Genomic DNA, 17,771 nt, shown 5'->3' with positions numbered 1-17,771 from the left:
AGCATGGTCTCATGGTTCAACTTAAGGGTAATGTCAACATCAAGAAACAGAGGACAACAACCAAGAATTAATTTAAAAGGAATTCTCTCTCTCTCCCTCCTCCACGGGGACCTGTGGTTCCAGAAACTCTTTGCCCCAGGGCCCTTTCTTGCTTATTCTTTGTATCTGCATCAAGAAAAACGTCTCTAACCAAAGTGGACAGTGAGTAGGAACTGGGGATGTGGATGCGGGGTGGGGGCAGAGGGATAGCCTGGGAGAGAAGCTGAGAGAGGACTTCTGTAAAGAGCCTCTTGTTAATAATTTATATTCCTGAAATTCTATCCTGGCATTAGGTGTCTCCTGAGTCTTTCCTTCTTGCTGGACTACACCTCCTTCCCAGCCTATTCAACATCTTCTTGCCTTTCAAGATAAGCTCAGACCTCCACAGGACCCAAGATAACAATTAGGAACTCATGTACAAATTATAGCTGAGTCCCCAATTGCTTGGTAATAGGAGCATGTCCCATTTAGCCCAGGTGATAATGCAATATTTGGAAGGAAGGCATCATCGGACTCCCAACCAGTGTTGGCCGTGTTTTGACCCTGCAGAACAGAATCATACTCCAGACCAATTAGATCAGAATCCCCAGAGTTTAGGCTCAGGCATCAGGCATCTGTAAAGCTCCCCAACTGCAGCTGACATGCAGCCAGGGTTGAACACAATCGCTCCAGCTTGCTGGGCCAGTGGAGACCCATGAGGAAGCACATGCAGCAAAATCTGGCACAAAAAGTAATGACTGGGTTTTTAGGTTTAAACCAAAGCTCAGGGGTTCCTGGGTGGCTCAGTTGGTTAAGCAACTGCCTGCGGCTCAGGTCATGATCCTAGAGTCCCAAGATCTAGTCCCACATCGGGATCCCTGCTTGGCAGGGGGTCTGCTTCTCCCTCTGACCTCTCCCCTCTCATGCTCTCTCCTCTCATTCTGTCTCTCAAATAAATAAATAAAATCTTTTTTAAAAAATAAAATAAATTTAAAGCAAAGCTCAGAGACTTTCCAGGTAGGTGACCACAGACAAGTTCATTAACATCTATGTGCTTTGGTTTCCTTATCTAGGCAATGGGAATTTGAAAATACACCATCAGCTCTCCCTGCAGAGGACAGTGAGGTATACACAGACATTCAGATTTCCAATAAATAAACTCTAAAATGCTTAGGAAATTGCTTATACAATTTATGATCTATGTACTAATACATGTATTGTTTCTGTGATGGGAATTAATGTTTTCTTTTCTTTTCTTTTCTTAAGTAATCTCCATGCCCAATGTGGGGCTCAAACTATGACCCTGAGATCAAAAGTCATATGCTCTACTGACTGAGGCAGACACCACTTCTGTGACAAAAATTAAAGTACTTGGAAAACCAAAATAGGGGCACCTGAGTGGCTCAGTCGTTAAGTGTCTGCCTTTGGCTCAAGTCATGATCCCAGGGTTCTGAGATTGAGCCCCACATCAAGGTCCCTGCTTGGTAGGGAGTCTACTTCCCCTTGTTTCTCTCTCTGCTACTCCCCCTGCTGTGCTCTCTCCCTCTCTGTGTCAAATAAGTAAGTAAGTAAATAAATAAATAGAAAGAAAGAAAGAAAGAAATTTTTTAAAAAAGAAAGCCAAAATAAATACATAATAAAAGGGAGATAACAAGATGCCAAGTTGTGGTGGTGATGACAGGAGAGATCTGGCCCTGGACAGCCAGCATAGTGGCTGCTACTAGGCTAGTGCTCAGTGCACCAGCCCACCTGCAAGGTGACCACAGTGATTCTTACCACCCAGTATCCATGCCTACGTGTAGTCTTCTCTCACACAGTTGGTTTTTATTTTATTTTTTAAAAATTATTTTTCCTACCCTTACAGTAGCTGTAAATAATCCACCAGGGTGTTTTTTTTTTTTTTTAAGATTTTTATTTATTTATTTGACACAGAGAGAGAGAGACAGCAAGAGAGGAAACAGAAGCAGGGAAAGCAGGAGAGGGAGAAGCAGGCTCCCCACTGAGCAGGGAGTCCAATGCAGGGCTTGATCCCAGGAGCCTGTGATCATGACCTGAGCCGAAGGCATATGCTTCATGACTGAGCCACCCAGGTGACTCTAGTTTTTATTTTTAAGAACTTATTTTTAAGTAATCCCTATACTCCTCATGGGGCTTGAACTCACAACCTGGAGACCACGAGTCGCAAGTCCTGCCTACTGAGCCAGTCCAGCGCCCTGACACAGAGTATTATAGAACCGACAGACTCTGACATCTGAGGCTAGTTCGTAAAAGACATTGCAGCCTCCTCTTTGTTCTCTTTCTCAGATCACTTCCTCTGGTGTAAACCAGCTACCATGTTGTGAGGTCATTCAAACACTCTATGTTTTTGAGATTCCACATCCGGGAACCAACGCCTCCTGCCGGCAGCCATGTGAGTGCGCCATCTTGAGGCAGATCCTCCAGCCCCAGTTAAGCCTTCAGATGAGTGCAGTCCCATTTGGGATCTAGGCCACAAGCGCTCAAGAGACTGTAAGCCAGAACCACTCTTCTAAGCCATTCCTGAATTCCTGACTCTCCACCAACTCTGTGAGATATCAAATGTTTGCTGTTGTTACAGGCTACTAAGTTTTGGAGTAACTTGCTATATGGCCACATGTGACTAAAAGGCTCAGCAAAGATATCGTCATTATTATTAAGTACTTCCTAGTTTTGAGCTAAAATCCACCTTCTTGTCATCTCCGCCCTCTTTCCCAGTTCCGTCTTTTCGAGCCACATAGAAAGAATACAATCTCTCCTCCTCGTGGTCAGAATGTTCGGTGACAGTTTTCATGCCAGTGGTTTAATCAGTCAGACATCAGCCAAAGGAGAGTCACTATGCCAAGCATTAAGGTGGCAGAGAGAAATAGAATGGGGTCACTGCTCAACCAATGTCATTCCGTGCAAGTGGTAATGTAATAAAAGGACCTGACCCCTAGACGCAGAGGGAGGGCATCTCCACGGAGGCATGGTTGGTTCTACTTAGAGAGGGGAGGGAAGGTTCCTAGGAAGAGGTGGCAGAAGAGGGGGGACAGCTGAAGCCTAAAGTATGAATAGGAGTTCATGAGGCAGGCAGGAAGAGGAGGCCTTCCAGGTAGAAGTTACAGGCAGCAGACCTCCCTCCCCCCCACCAAGCCCTTTCCTCTCCAAGTCACTCATCTCTTCTTCTCGTCCAACTTTAGACACCTTTTTGAGTCCCTCCAAGCCCCACCCCCAACCCCCAGCTTGGTAACTGCACTCAGGACACACCCTTTCCTCTCACAATGGGGCATGCAGACAGATCCAAACCTCCTCCAGGGTGGTCTGACCAGCGTGGAGTATGAGTTAGCCCTCACCTTTCTTTTTCTGGAAGCCTCCACGGGGTCCAGGCTTGCCTGAGGTTTTCTTGGCACCCACATCCTTCAGCTGACTCATGCTGAGCCTCCGGGTGTCTGGGCTGCGAAATCATTTGTCTCACGTGCTCCTGTTAAACCACATCTCTCCCTCCCCTTCCCCCCCCCACCCCAGCTTTGCACGGTTGCTCTTGTTTTGTTTTTACCAATTTTCATGGGCGTTTTGAAGTTCAATAATTTGATCTACACAAACTGCGAATCTCAGCTCCCGGCTGGCAGGGGCCACGTGGAAGCAAACTGTGCCACCAACAAAACCCACTTTAGAACACACCCTGGAAACAGAAACCCTCTGTCATTCTAAGGCCATTGTGGTTAGGGGTGATTCAGACTCTCTGCGGCTCCAGCCAGCCTTCACAGATCTCACCGGATTTGAAGCCGCCTTGGCCCTGGTGGGCGGTGGGGGGGGTGCCGGGGTGGAGAGTGGGGTTGGGGGGAGGTGTGCAGGAGCTGAGCATGGACGGAAGGAAATTGGAAGGGGATGTTTGTCTGGTTCCCCACGGTTCCCACCTTCCCCAGTCAGGAAGAATCGGGCCATTGTCTCCGTGGAACCCTTGGCTTGTTTATCTTCGTAGGTACAGCTTGGTACAAGGTTTCACTCAGTGTTTCTTCCACCCAGAAAATGACCACAGGAAGGATCTGACCTGCTGTTGGCAGGTGTCCAGTCCCGGCTCTCCTTCCCCACTTGTCTGCCTCTTTCTCCTATCATGGGCTTCCACCTCCAGAAAATAAGAGCACCCTTTTCCCTTGGGCTCCCCCTGAAGGCAGCATTGAGTCATTCATTTCTTCAGCTAGCGTTCAGTTAGTGCTTACTAGGTGCCAGGCATTATCCTAGATGCCTACAGTCTTCATGCGAAAGGCAGTCCCTGATGGCAAGAGGTCATAGTTCTGGAAGGCAGCACGGGAGGAGACAGTGGCACAGAGGAGGGGCATTTGACCTGGCTTGGGCAGGAATTAGGAAAGTCTTCCAGGAGAGGAGACACAGAAACTGATCCTAAAGGTGTACTAAAAGCTAGCCATGGAGAGTAAAAAGTATTCTTATAGCTTTCATTAAGCATGTTCCTGGGGGGTCTGGGTGGCTTAGTTGGTTAAGCGGCTGCCTTCGGCTCAGGTCATGATTCCAGGGTCCTGGGATCAAGCCCTGTGTGTGCTTGGGCTCCCTGTTGAGTAGGGAGTCTTCTTCTCCCTCTGTCCTGCCTCCTGACTAGTGCTTGTGTATGCTCTTTCTCAAATAAATATATAAATAAATAAAATCTAAAAAAAAAAAAGCATGTTCTATGTGCCAGGCACTGTGTTAAAATCTTCACATATATATTATTTTATTTTACTCCTCACAATACCTCTAAGAGGTACCCACTATCCATAATTATTCCAACTTCATAAATTAGGAAAGTGAGATTTAGAAAGGTCAATTTACTCATGGTTTTACTGAGAATAAATGGCAGAAATGGGATTTAGGCTCAAATTTCTCTGACCCTTGGAATCCATTTTTTTTAAACCTAGGGCTGCTGTGTACAGTTGTGCAGGTTGTACACTGCACAACCCCAGTGATGGCCCTCTTCTGATGCATTATGCATGGGAAGGATATCCAGGCCAAATAAGCCTCCTTTACAGAAATATGAGAAAACAACCTATATTCAGGGAACTGGCTTTACAATGCAGCTATGTTAGGGGTCTAAGGAATTCCCTGAACATGCAGAGCTCCTTGGCACCTTCTGTGATCATGGGTGGAATTGGCTGCTAGGGTCTCTGGAGAGGTCCTGTGGTTTCGTATTTGGTGTTAAGACCCAGTTCTTCCTTCTCATTGAGCTGAGGAACTCTCTAGGGGATATGATGCAACTATGCATAGTTCTCTTCTGAGCTGTTGGCCGCACAAACATTCAAATAGTAAAGAGGCAAGTGGCCCCAGGTCTCCAAACTGCTCAGTGTCCTACAAATAGTCAACCAGCTTCTGATGCCTGGACCCCAAATGTAACCCGATAGACAAATAGGTTCCTTAGGCAAGCCACCTCAACCCCTTTGTCAAAGTAATTCCACTAGCAACAGTCCAAAGAAAGGGGCACATCCAAGCTGAGGGTCTACAGTGCGCCAGGCCCTCTGAAAGCACGATTCTCCAATGCTCACAACTTTGGGAAGCGACATTATCATCACCCTCCACTTTGCTGGGAAGGAACCTTGTGTTCAGAGATGGTGAATGATTTACCTGTGGTTTTATGTGGAACAAGCAGCCACAGCTCTCACCAGATCTCCCTGGCACCACAGTTCCCAGGTGTCCATCCTAATGTCATCCCTCAAAAGGTATCCAGAAACGGGCAGGAAGCATCTTGGTTCCAAAAGCAGCTGAGGGCATTTATTTGGTGGGGTCTCTCTCTACTTTTTTTCTCCCCCCACAGATTTTTCTAGAACTGGGGACATCCTCTCAAAGCTCAGGAATCTCTTTCAGATGGAGAGGTGGAGAGGCTCTTTATTTATTTGACAGACAGATCACAAGTAGGCAGAGAGGCAGGCAGAGAGAGAGAGGAGGAAGCAGGCTCCCCGCTGAGCAGAGAGCCAGATGCAGGGCTCAATCCCAGGGCTCTGGGATCATGACCTGAGCTGAAGGCAGAGGCTTTAACCCACTGAGCCACCCAGGCACCCCAAAACAAAAAAAAATTTTTAAACAAAAATTATTATTTTTTAAAAAGATTTTATTTATTTAGTTATTTATTTGACAGAGAGAGAGAGAGGGAGCACAAGCAGGGGGAGCAGCAGAGGGAGAGGGAGAAGCAGGCTCTCCGCTGAGCAGGGAGCCCAATGTGGGGCTCAATTCCAGGACCCGGGGGTCATGACCTGAGCCAAAGGCAGACACTTAACCCCCTGAGCCACCCAGGTGGTCCTTAAATAAAAATTAAATGATAAGTTTTGTTATAAACAATATTTAATCCCTGAGGGCTCTCAACACATAAGCTAATTTTGGGCAAGACGCCCATATTGTTTCATAAAATGAAAAAGAAATGTATTACCTACTAGGAATCCCACAGCTGGGTCATGGCCTCAAATGAGTCTCTAGTTCCCTCTGTATTGGCTCTACTGTCAATAGAGTTGTCCCTCTCCGAGTCCAGTCTGCATATTGACTCAGAGTCCCTGAAATTAGAGATCCCTAAACATGGAGCAGTCAGGTTCAGGTCCCTCATGAGATGCTACAGTACCCTTTACACTGCTCACACTGGACGTCCTCTGCCCCAGAACGAGTAGCCCAAATCTAGACAACCGATGTGGTCTCCTGGAGAGGTCCAAGTTGTATTCTTTGGAGAATTTGATGGCAAAGGGGAGCAGAAAAAGGTGGGAGAAGGTGCTAAAAGGAGCCACAGGAGGACCCTTTATTTCGGAGCCTAATTTCCAGTAAGATCCTCAGCCGGCTGTGGGTGCGGAAGATGTCCCTCCGCCTTTCCCCGTCCTGGTTCTGGGTCACGTTGTTGCTCTTTCTGTATATTACAATGTCATGTCCAATATTAGAATGCTTCTTCCTTCTATCAGAGGTTTTAATTTTATCTGCAGAGAGTTTTGTCTGGCTGACTGGCTGTGTGCTCCATAAATGTTTAATGAAAGAATAAAAAAAGTCAAAGTCAGTAATAAGTAAGGGAGGCTTGTCCTGGGTTAAATGAGAGCTAAGAGCAAGGCCAGGATCAGGGTGGGGTGAGTGAGGCACTTGCCTTGACTGTAAAGTTTAAGAGGTTGCCAAAAGACTCCATAATCAAGAAAACATTTGAATGCAATATATTTTTTTAAGATTTTATTTATTTATTTGACAGAGAGAAATCACAAGTAAGCAGAGAGGCAGGCAGAGAGAGAGGAGGAAGCAGGCTCCCCGCTGAGCAGAGAGCCCGATGTGGGGCTCGAACCCAGGACCTGGGATCATGAGCTGAGCCGAAGGCAGCGGCTTAACCCACTGAGCCACCCAGGTGCCCCGAATGCAATATTTTTTTAAGAAAATCAAAATTAATGTAAAAAAATTCCAGGATGAACAACATATCAGAAGTATAAATGAAGGTCCTGCATTGACACGGTCCTGCAGCGCTCACCCTAATCCCAGCACAATAAAACTTCATTTGCAAAAGCAGGCAGCTGGCCTATAGGTTATAGTTTGCCACCTTGTTTTTTTTGAATATTGCATTAAACCAGTATGTTGCTTGAATACTGAGTTTTCTGGTGTTCCTTTAACTCACCTCACCCTAGCCCCAGCCTGCTTAAGAGCATATGACCCTCTATATATATACAATGGAATACTATGCAGCCATCAAAAGAAATGAAATCCTGCCATTTGCAACGACGTGGATGGAACTAGAGGGTATTATGCTTAGAGAAATAAGTCAACCAGAGAAAGACAATTATCATATGATCTCCCTGATATGAGGAAGTTGAGAGGCAATGTGGGGGATTGGGGGGGGGAAGGAAAGGAATAAATGAAACAAGATGGGATTGGGAGGGAGACAAACCATAAGAGACTCTTAATCTCACAAAACAAACTGAGGGTTGTCGGGGGGAGGTGGGTAGGGAGAGTGTGGTTGGGTTATGGACATTGGGGGAGGTATGTGCTATGGTGAGTGCTGTGAACTGTGTACACCTGGCGATTGACAGACCTGTACCTCTGGGGCTAATACATTATATGTCAATTAAAAAAATTAATAAAAAAAAGAAGCATATGTTCCTTTTTTTTTTTGCTTTTTTTTAAACATTTTTTTAAAAATTTCTTTTCAGCGTAACAGTATTCATTGTTTTTGCACCACACCCAGTGCTCCATGCAATCCGTGACCTCTCCAATACTCATCACCTGGTTCCCCCAACCTCCCACCCCCACCCCTTCAGAACCCTCAGATTGTTTTTCAGAGTCCATAGTCTTTCATGGTTCACCTCCCCTTCCAATTTCCCTCAACTCCCTTCTCCTCTCCATCTCCCCTTGTCCTCCATGCTATTTGTTATGCTCCACAAATAAGTGAAACCATATGATAATTGACTCTCTCTGCTTGACTTATTTCACTCAGCATAATCTCTTCCAGTCCCGTCCATGTTGATACAAAAGTTGGGTATTCATGCTTTCTGATGGAGGCATAATACTCCATAGTGTATATGGACCACATCTTCCTTATCCATTTGTCCGTTGAAGGGCATCTTGGTTCTTTCCACAGTTTGGTGACCGTGGCCATTGCTGCTATAAACATTGGGGTACAGATGGCCCTTCTTTTCACTACATCTGTATCTTTGGGGTAAATACCCAGTAGGAGCATATGACCCTTGATTGGATCCTGGTTCAGAAAAAGCAGCATCTCTAGGTGACTTTCTGAGGATTAAGCTGAAAAAAAATCGCATAAAACGATATTGGGGGGGGCGCCTGGGTGGCTCAGTGGGTTAAGCCTCTGCCTTAGGCTCAGGTCATGATCTCAGGGTCCTGGGATCGAGCTCCGCATCGGGCTCTCTGCTTGGTGGGGAGCCTGCTTCCCCCCTCTCTCTGCCTGCCTCTCTGCCTACTTGTGATCTCTCTCTGTCAAATAAATAAAATTTTTTAAAAATCTTAAAAAATAAAAAAATATAAACGATATTGGGGAATGATGTTAATTTCTAGGTGATAATGGCATTGTCGTCTTTGGTCTGTCACAGAAGATGTCCTTATTTTTCAGAGGAGGTTTCAGCCAAAAATGCACCATAGATATGGAACAAATAGAATGTTAACAATGGTTGAATTCTGCTGGTGGACATAGGGGTGTTCATTGTATTATTCTTGCAACTTTATGTTTGAAATTTTTCACAGTAAGGAGTTTAAAAAAAAAATTCTATACAAGCCAAACTTTTATAATAGCAGAATAGACTGAAAACCATCTAGAAGAGGTTGACTGCCATATATTGGGGCAGGGGGAACAGAGCACCTCACTTGCCCTAAAACTAACCCTATCCTGCTTAGAGGGAGCCACTCTGATGGAAGGTGAATTCAAGGTGCTATGGCCAAGTCTGTTGTGTTTTCTGACCTTGAGTGTCTTTGTAAGCTTCGTCATGTGTGTCACAGTGACCCTGGATAACTGTAATGTAGGTGTCTTCTCGCATACAGCCATTTTCAAGTTTTTCTGAGGCCTTAAAAGATTTTCTGTTTTAGGGGTGCCTGGGTGGCTCCATTGGTTAAGTGGCTGCCTTCAGCTCAGGTCATGATCCCAGGATACTGGGATCGAGTCCTGCATCGGGCTCTCTGATCAGCAGAGAGTCTGCTTCTCCCTCTGCCCGTCCCTCCTGCTCATGGACTCTCATTTGCTTTCTGTCTTTCAAATAAATAAAATCTTAAAAAAAAAAAAAAAGGATTATCTTAAAAAAAAAAAAAAGAAAGAAACAACAAAGAGTCCAATGAGGATGTCAGGAGCAGGCTTTGGGGGTGGGGTGGTGTACTTTTTCATCAAATGGGGATGCTAGTTGGCCCCTATTTCTTTTTTTTTTAAGATTTTATTTATTTATTTGACAGACAGAGATCACAAGTAGGCAGAGAGGCAGGCAAAGAGAGAGGGGAGGCAGGCTCCCTGCTGAGCAGAGAGTCCAATGCGGGGCTCGATCCCAGGACCCTGGGATCATGACCTGAGCCGAAGGCAGAGGCTTTAACCCACTGAGCCACCCAGGTACCCCTAGTTGGCCCCTATTTCTATTTCTAGAGCCACACAGGGAGGCCTCCAGCAGCTGAGGGGCTCCCCCCCATACCCCCAATCATTAGAGCTTCAATTTGGACTCAAAACATGGGGCTCCCACTGGCCCAGTCACAGCGGGCCCTGCTGCCCTCACATCACCCCTTATGGCCTTCACACGAAGGTGAACACAGATCTGGCAGGTGAGCATCAGGGAAGCCAGGTGTTCTGAAAATACACAGAGGCAGGAAGGTACCCATGGCTGTTTCCTTGTCTATAAAATGAGGATGCTACTCACAACGTTGTTATGAGGATGAAATTAAATAATAGTTGTGCAGGGCTTAGCACAGTGCCTGGTGTGGAAAAGTACATGATCAATGTTGGCCATCATGCTAATAATAGCTAATGCGATTATTCAAAAAATTTTTTAATTTAAATTTTGAGGATGAGGATGATTCCTAACTTTAAGGAATTTGAAGTCTTGTGGGCCTGGCTCACAGTCACTAGTTCTTCCCAAACATCCACAATAGAGATACAGGGGCAGGTGATGTTAAAAAAAAAAAAAAAAGTAATCACGTGGGATGCCTGGGTGGCCCCGTCAGTTAGCGCCCGACTCTCAATTTCAGCTCGGGTCACAATCTCAGGGTCCTTGGATTGAGCCCTGTGTCAGGCTCCATGCTTGATGGGAGTCTGCTTGAGATTTCTCTCTCTCTCTGCCTCTCCCCCAGCTCATGCATGCTCTTTCTCTCAAATAAATAAATCTTGAAAAGAAGAAAAGGTAATCATGTACATGGGCAGGCGAGAATTCTACCACTGAACCACCAATGCTAATCATGTACATGGGCTCTAGAAAATAGGGTGCCAAAGCATAAGTACATTTGTCAGTCATTTACCCAACAAGATTCACAGATATTTTTATTCAGGTGTTTGTTGAGCTTCTATTCTGTTCCATGACTTTCACTAAGCATGGCTTCGATGGGATCTAATGGGGGGGAAAAAGCTCTAGCTTAAAAAACAAAACAAAACAAAAAAAAACAACCCACAACCAAACACCCATTAAGACACTAAGATCTAGCAAGGAGCATAGAAAAAGTCAACTCCTCTCAAAATCATCCTCTTTCTTTCTTCCTCAGATGGGCTTCTGAATATTAACTAGTTTACTTTTCCAAGGACTTTAGGGCCAGGAAGTAGAAACCCTATAAGGATGGTTATTCTGAATCATTTCCCAGACTCTGGGCTTCCATGAAAAGTTAAGTTTTTACTTAACTTATAAAGATGAAAACCAGACTCAGCCCTGATATTTGACCCCGCTAAGGAGCAGACAGCCTGTGAGAGCCACTCCATGCAAATACATGTACAAGTTAAATATTTTTTGAGCATATCCTGTGTGCCAGGCCCTGGGCTAGGTAGAGGGAATACAACTGTGAGTCTGAGAGGATGGTCCTTACTTTTTGGTGGGGAAGAGAGACATCACCAAAGGATTACATAAATAGTCATGCAACAACAAATTGTGATAAGTACCCTGTAGGCAAAATTTCAGAGTCTATGAGGTCATGTAATGGGGGCACTGACTAAGTTGAGGGAGTCAGGGAAGGTTTTTGTAAGACCACACTTGAGCTGTGATCTTAAGGATGAGTAGTGGTTGACCGTGTGAAGAAGGGAGGAAGGAGTGTGTCAGGCAAAGAGAAGACCGTAGATAAAGGCCCAAAGGAGGGAGGGAGCAAAACCTGGCTCCCTGCTTCCTGAGATCTTGTGAGAAATATATGAGCTAATACCTATAATATTCAATAAATATTAGCTGATTGGCCAATCAATAAAAACTAGCATTTAGTAAGCCCTTGTTATGTTCTAGGAACTTTTTTTTTAAAAGGTTTTATTTATTTATTTGACAGAGAGAGAGAGATCACAAGTAGGCAGAGAGGCAGGGAGAGAGAGAGGAGGAAGCAGGCTCCCCGCTGAGCAGAGAGCCTGATGCGGAACTCGATCCCAGGACCCTGAGATCATGACCTGAGCCGAAGGCAGAGGCTTAACCCACTGAGCCACCCAGGCACCCCTGTTCTAGGAACTTTTAGAAAAATGTGTGAATAAGGTTAATGAACACTAGCAGCTATAACACAGGACTCCCACATCTCTGTGGCTTAACACGACAAAGAATCATTTCTCCCTCACCTCTCAATGGGTTGGGCAGCCGTCCTGGTCAGTCTCCTCCAAACAGTAATTCAAGGATCTAGGCTTCTTTTAGCTTATGGCTCCATAACTCCCTCTTTTTGAGGACCTCCTCAAAATTCTCCCTTAGATCTTTTCTATATGAGTGCCATGTAAGTGCCCCACTGGGTGGGCGCCTGGGTAGCTTGGTCAGTTAAGCATCTGCCTTCTGCTCAGGTCATGATCTTGGGGTCCTGGGATTGAGCCCCAGTGTTGAGCTCTGCACTCAGCAGGGAGTCTGCTTTTCCTTCTGCCCCTCCCCCTGCTTGTACACACACTCTCTCTCCCTCTCTCAAATAAATACATACATAACTAAAATCTTTAAAATTTTTTTAAAAAGCCAGGTACCCAACTAGGAAGGAAAGAGGGTGTGAATGTTTGCATAAAGCATTCTGTGGCTTATAAGTGGTATACATCACATCCGCCCTCACTCACCTGGCTAGAATCCCATCACAGGTGGTTCCATTTATATTGAAATGTCTTAATAATCTAGGGGGTGAGGCATGGAAGGAGATATTTGTATTGTTCAAAGGGAGTTAAAAGGAGGTTGAGAAACTGCATAAGGTTAGGGGGTATTTTACAAGGGTGTGAACTTACATGGAGGAAAAAAAAAATAAAGGAACAGGCAAGATTCCTTCTCCACTTTCTTCCCCCAAGCTTACCACATGTCATGTATTCTAAATGTGATGGAAATTTCCTCTCCAATCTCAACTTTGGCCTAGACAGGGAACGAGAAGACCAGGAATTGTAGGCAAACAGAGGATGCTTTCAAATAATAGAAAGTTGCTTAGAATATAGGGGAGAAGTCCTCAAAAGCCAAATGGAGTGCTTTAGGCAGTGCCCAGATTTATGCTGAGATGTTACAAAGTGTTCTGGGAGGCTGGAGAGCCCAAATAAGCACCTGAAGTTTCCAGAACCGAGTTTCCACATAGGGAGACGCAGCTAGGTCATTTGAGAAGTGGGATGTCACCTGGGATGGGGTTTGGAAGTTCCTAGTGGTGAGAATAGACAATGAGTAATAAAAGTCGATGGGTTTACACATTTTGCCTGCTTTCAATCATCACAGGATTCCTAAGGAACGTGCGCCCCTGTTGGTCCCATCCACCAAAAGTCACACGGCTGGTACTTAAGTGGCCAGGCTGGGATTTGAATGGTCCTTCTGACGCCAGAGTCCAAGCTAGGGTAGGCGTGCCTAAGCTACATGAAGACTTCCGTGAAGACTTTATTAAATGCTGGTGTTTATGCAGTGGAAATGCACACACAGAATAGTTAATTACTTCTCTTAACAGTCTGGGCGTTAAACATTTTTTCTTTACCTCTGCTGGGCTCCCTCTCTGAGAGAGAAACTTTGCATCTCTAAGGACAATCTGCTTGTCTCACTTGGACAGATTGGCGAGGAGGACTGCTAAATCCTGGAAAGCTCCTCCTCACGGCCAAGGAGAGCCAAGTGAAAAGTTGGTTCCGTTTCTCCCCCCTCAAAGAGAGTGACAGTTCATTTAATTCCAGCAGTAAACCAGCTTCCAGGGAGAAAGGACTGTTTAAAGGTCTGCGTCAATTACACAGTGATTATGAAATTCATGATATGACTAATCCAGGGGCTGAACCTATCATTATCTGACATAATCCAAGAATATACAGTTTAACAGGCTCTTCACCTCCCGTTAAAGAGAAGTCGGTTTGTGTCTGTGCTACACTACAGACGACTGCTCTCATTTCTTAAAGCTCTTCACTTTATTAAAGGGGGTAAACATTTATCCAACGATTTCTGACTTAAACTCAGTGTTCTGGAAGCTACATGGGCTATTTTTTGTGGCCAGCTCAAGGCTTGGGAATTCCAAGGTGCTGCTGGATACAATTTGAAGTATGACAAAGGCCTTTGACCTTGAAGACTTCCCTTTAGTGATTTACATATCCTTTCCTGCACTTAGTGTCTATGATTAGATTACAGGCCATCCTGACCAGCCCCTAACTTCCTGAAGCATTCCTCCTTTATTTATTTTTAGACATTTTATCATTTCTTTTCCCTTAAGAGTACTCTGTAAATGGTAACTAAAATCTATTGGTAACAAGCACCTATAAACATGTCAGGGTTTTTTTTTAAGTTTTTAAAAAAATTTATTTATTTGACAGAGATCACAAGTAGGCAGAGAGGCAGGCAGAGAGGCGGTGGGGGGGGGGAAGCAGACTCTCCGCTGAGCAGAGAGCCCGATGTGGGGCTCGTTCCCAGAACCCTGGGATCATAACCTGAGCCAAAGGCAGAGGCTTTAACCCACTGAGCCACCCAGGCAGGCGCCCCAAACGTGTCAGTTTTTTTAAATCAGAAAGCAAGAAATTATTGCCCCAATTCTGTTCTTGACATCGCTTTTGGAGAGAGGTCTGAGAAATCTCTGAAAACTCTCAGCCCCTTGTAGAGAAAAATATCTGGGGTTCCTATGCACTGAGAGCCAGGTTTGGGGTCCTCGTCTGGGCTCCCCCCACCAAAGCTGATGCGACTGGCACCCTATTCAAAAGCTGCCCTCAACAGGCTGGATGGCAGCCAATTAAATGTCCTGCTATAAGAACTTGCCAGAAAAGGAGTGTCTTGTGCAGGGTGGTGCCTGGCTGACTCAGTTTGACCGCTAGAGACATTAAGGTAATCGGAAAAAAAGAGGAAGTATAAAGGTGGAAATCCAGAGTCTGGAGCAAAAGGCAGCTGCTGTTGAGAGGCTGGCAAGATAATCAGGCGTCCTTGTTGTATCCCAAATGCCAGTAGGTTTTCTTGATCTCCTAGCCTCTCCTTTCTCTGCGTAACCTGCTAGGAAGCCCCAACCGACTGAGGAAGCACACCAGAACTCTGCCTCACCACCCGTAGTAGGCTGAATAGGATCCCCCCTCAACAACCCCCACCCCAGTATGTCCATATCCAAATCCCCAAAACTATCAGTGTTACTTCATATGGCAAAAGGGACTGTGAAGAGGTGATAAAAGATTTAGATGGAGAAGGCATCTTGGATTAGTCAGGTGGGCCCCAGGTAATCCTGAGTCCTTGTAAGAAGTAGGAGGAGTGGGGCCAGGAGTAGGAAATTGGGCCCTGGAAACAACAGGTTGAAGTGCTGAAACAGTGGGTGTGGATAAGGGACAAGGAGGCAAGGAATGTAGGCAGCCTGGAACAGCAGACAAGCTGAGGAAATGGATTCTCCCTGGAAGCCTCCAGAAGGAACCAGCCCTTCCAACACTTGGCTATATCCCAGTGAACTATAAGATAACAAATTAGTGCTGTTAAGGGGCGCCTGGGTGGCTCAGTTGGTTAAGTGTCTGCCTTTGGCTCGGGACATGATCCTGGGTCCTGGGATTGAGTCCCCCAATGGGCTCCCTGCTTAAAGGAGAGGCTGCTTCTCCCTCTCCCACTCCCACTGCCTGTGCTCTCTCTGTCAAAGAAATAAATAAAATCTCTAAAAAAAAAAAAAAAAAGATAACTGGGGCATCTGGGTGGCTCAGTGGGTTAAGCCTCTGCCTTTGGTTCAGGTCATGATCTCAGGGTCCTGGGATCGAGACCCACATCAGGCTCTCTGCTTGGCAGGGAGCCTGCTTCCCTCTCTCTCTCCCTGCCTCTCTGCCTACTTGTGATCTCTCTCTCTGTTAAATAAATAAATAAAATCTTAAAAAAAAAAAAAGATAACAAATTAGCACTGTTTTAAGTCACTAGATTTGTGGCAATTTGTTACAGCAGCAATAAAAACCTTAAAGACACCACTTGACTGACTAGGCCAGGGGTCTAGCATTTGCATGCTTGAGTCTTTTTTTTTTTTTTTTTTGGTTGTCAAACGATCCCTTATTGAAATATTTTCCTTCATAATTCTTAACTAGCGGGGCATCCCACGGCCCCACTGTTGAGGTCACCTGTGGGGTTGTGAGGGTGATGGTATCAACATTGCAGCCCACAGACTGGGCAGTCCTCGGGGGCTGGCAGTGCTTCCAGAGAGTTCTCTGGCTGAAGACGGGTGCCGCATCTGTCGGCCTTGCTGACAATCTCACCAAAAGTGACGTTTCCGTTGTGCTTCATGTTTTCCTACTTCTTTCAGTCTCTTGGCGGTTCCTTGAGGGCTTTGATGAGCAGGACAGAGGCGGAAGGTACCACTTCAGTCTGGGCCTGTCTGTTGTGAATGGCCAGTTTCACGGTCATCCTCAGACCTTTCCAATCTCCGGTTGCCTCGGCCGCGTCATCACCAAGCTTTTCTGGAGACCGCCCCAGGGGGCCGATCTCTGGGGCCAGGGCAGGCAGATGTGGCACTGACTTCCCCACCGGTGCACTTCGGGTACACGACTTTGATCTCCTTGGGGTCAAACTTAGGCGGCCTGGGGAAGGCAGCTGGTGTCGGATGAACCCGGATTCTGGACAACCGAGCACAGTCTGTGTGCTCTATTCTTGAGGATGACAGGAACTAAGTAACTTAAGCACTTGATGGTTCCGCCTATTAGCTGAGTATTGAGGCAAGTTCCCTGATCTGTTCAGAAGAGGTCATTACATTTTGCCAGGAGTATAGAAGAAGAAGTAGAGGAAATTAAGAAATAAAGAAAAATGACAAGAGAAGTGGCAATGGGGCCACGGTCACTCAGAGAACACGCCATGAGAGCGGTGTGTGTAGGGAGAAAGAATTTGACATTATGATGCAAAACCAACAAGAACAAAGACAGATGAGAACCAGGTACAACTGAAGCCCATCGTCAGCCAGGCCCTCGCCTGCACACAGTCATTTCTCATTCCTTCAAAATCCGTCTGGAGCTAGATCTCAGTGCTCTTGTTAATTACTTCTTTCAAGATATTTTCATCATTGTAATTGAACACACCCCTCTGGGTGCCATCCTAGAAGCGAATATGGTAACAACCATACACAGCACACTGAGCTTACCTGCACACCTTTCAACTCTCCCATTACAGTTTAGAGGGAACACTCTGACAGGGAGGCTCACCTGTCATCCTTCATAAAGACCCAAGTGAGAATTCTCTTCTGTGAAACTTCTCATTTCATCAGTTCCTTCTGCGGGTTCCTCACAGAAGTCTTGCCATAGGGGCACTTGGGTGGCTCAGTCAATTAAGCGTCTGCCTTCGGCTCAGGTCATGATCTCCGGGGTGCTGGGATGGAGCCCTGTGTCAGGCTCCCTGCTTGGTGGGGAGTCTGCTTCTCCCTCTCCCTCCATGTTCTCTCAGTCTCTCTCCCTCTCAAATATATAAATAAAATCTTAAAAAAAAAAAAAGTCTTGCTACCAAGAAGAAAATTAAGCCCTTAGGGAAAAACAAAAACGCATGCACACACAAAAACAGACAAAAAACCCAAATAGGTTTCCATTCATGTGGCATCTTTTAGGATGATTGCATTTTGAAGGCATGGACAAGGTTTTTATACATGCTGTTCATTTTCCCTTAGTGGTCTGAATACTTAATAAAGAAAGATTTTGGGGCACCTGGGTGGCTCAGTCAGTTAAGCAACTACCTTCAGCTCAGGTCATGATCCTGGAGTCCCGGGATCGA

The 17,771-nt window shown here is 45.7% G+C and overlaps 1 pseudogene; it reads right to left on the bottom strand.

The window, feature by feature from the left end:
• Positions 1–16,100: 16,100 nt before the first annotated feature.
• Positions 16,101–17,226, bottom strand: LOC125086689 (60S ribosomal protein L12-like; annotated as a pseudogene).
• Between the last annotated feature and the right edge of the window lie 545 nt (positions 17,227–17,771).

This window comes from Lutra lutra, chromosome 16 (assembly GCF_902655055.1).
Source record: "Lutra lutra chromosome 16, mLutLut1.2, whole genome shotgun sequence".
Lineage (NCBI taxonomy): Eukaryota > Metazoa > Chordata > Mammalia > Carnivora > Mustelidae > Lutra > Lutra lutra.
The sequence above is the reverse complement of the archived record's forward strand: the minus strand, read 5'-3'. Positions and strand labels throughout refer to the sequence as shown.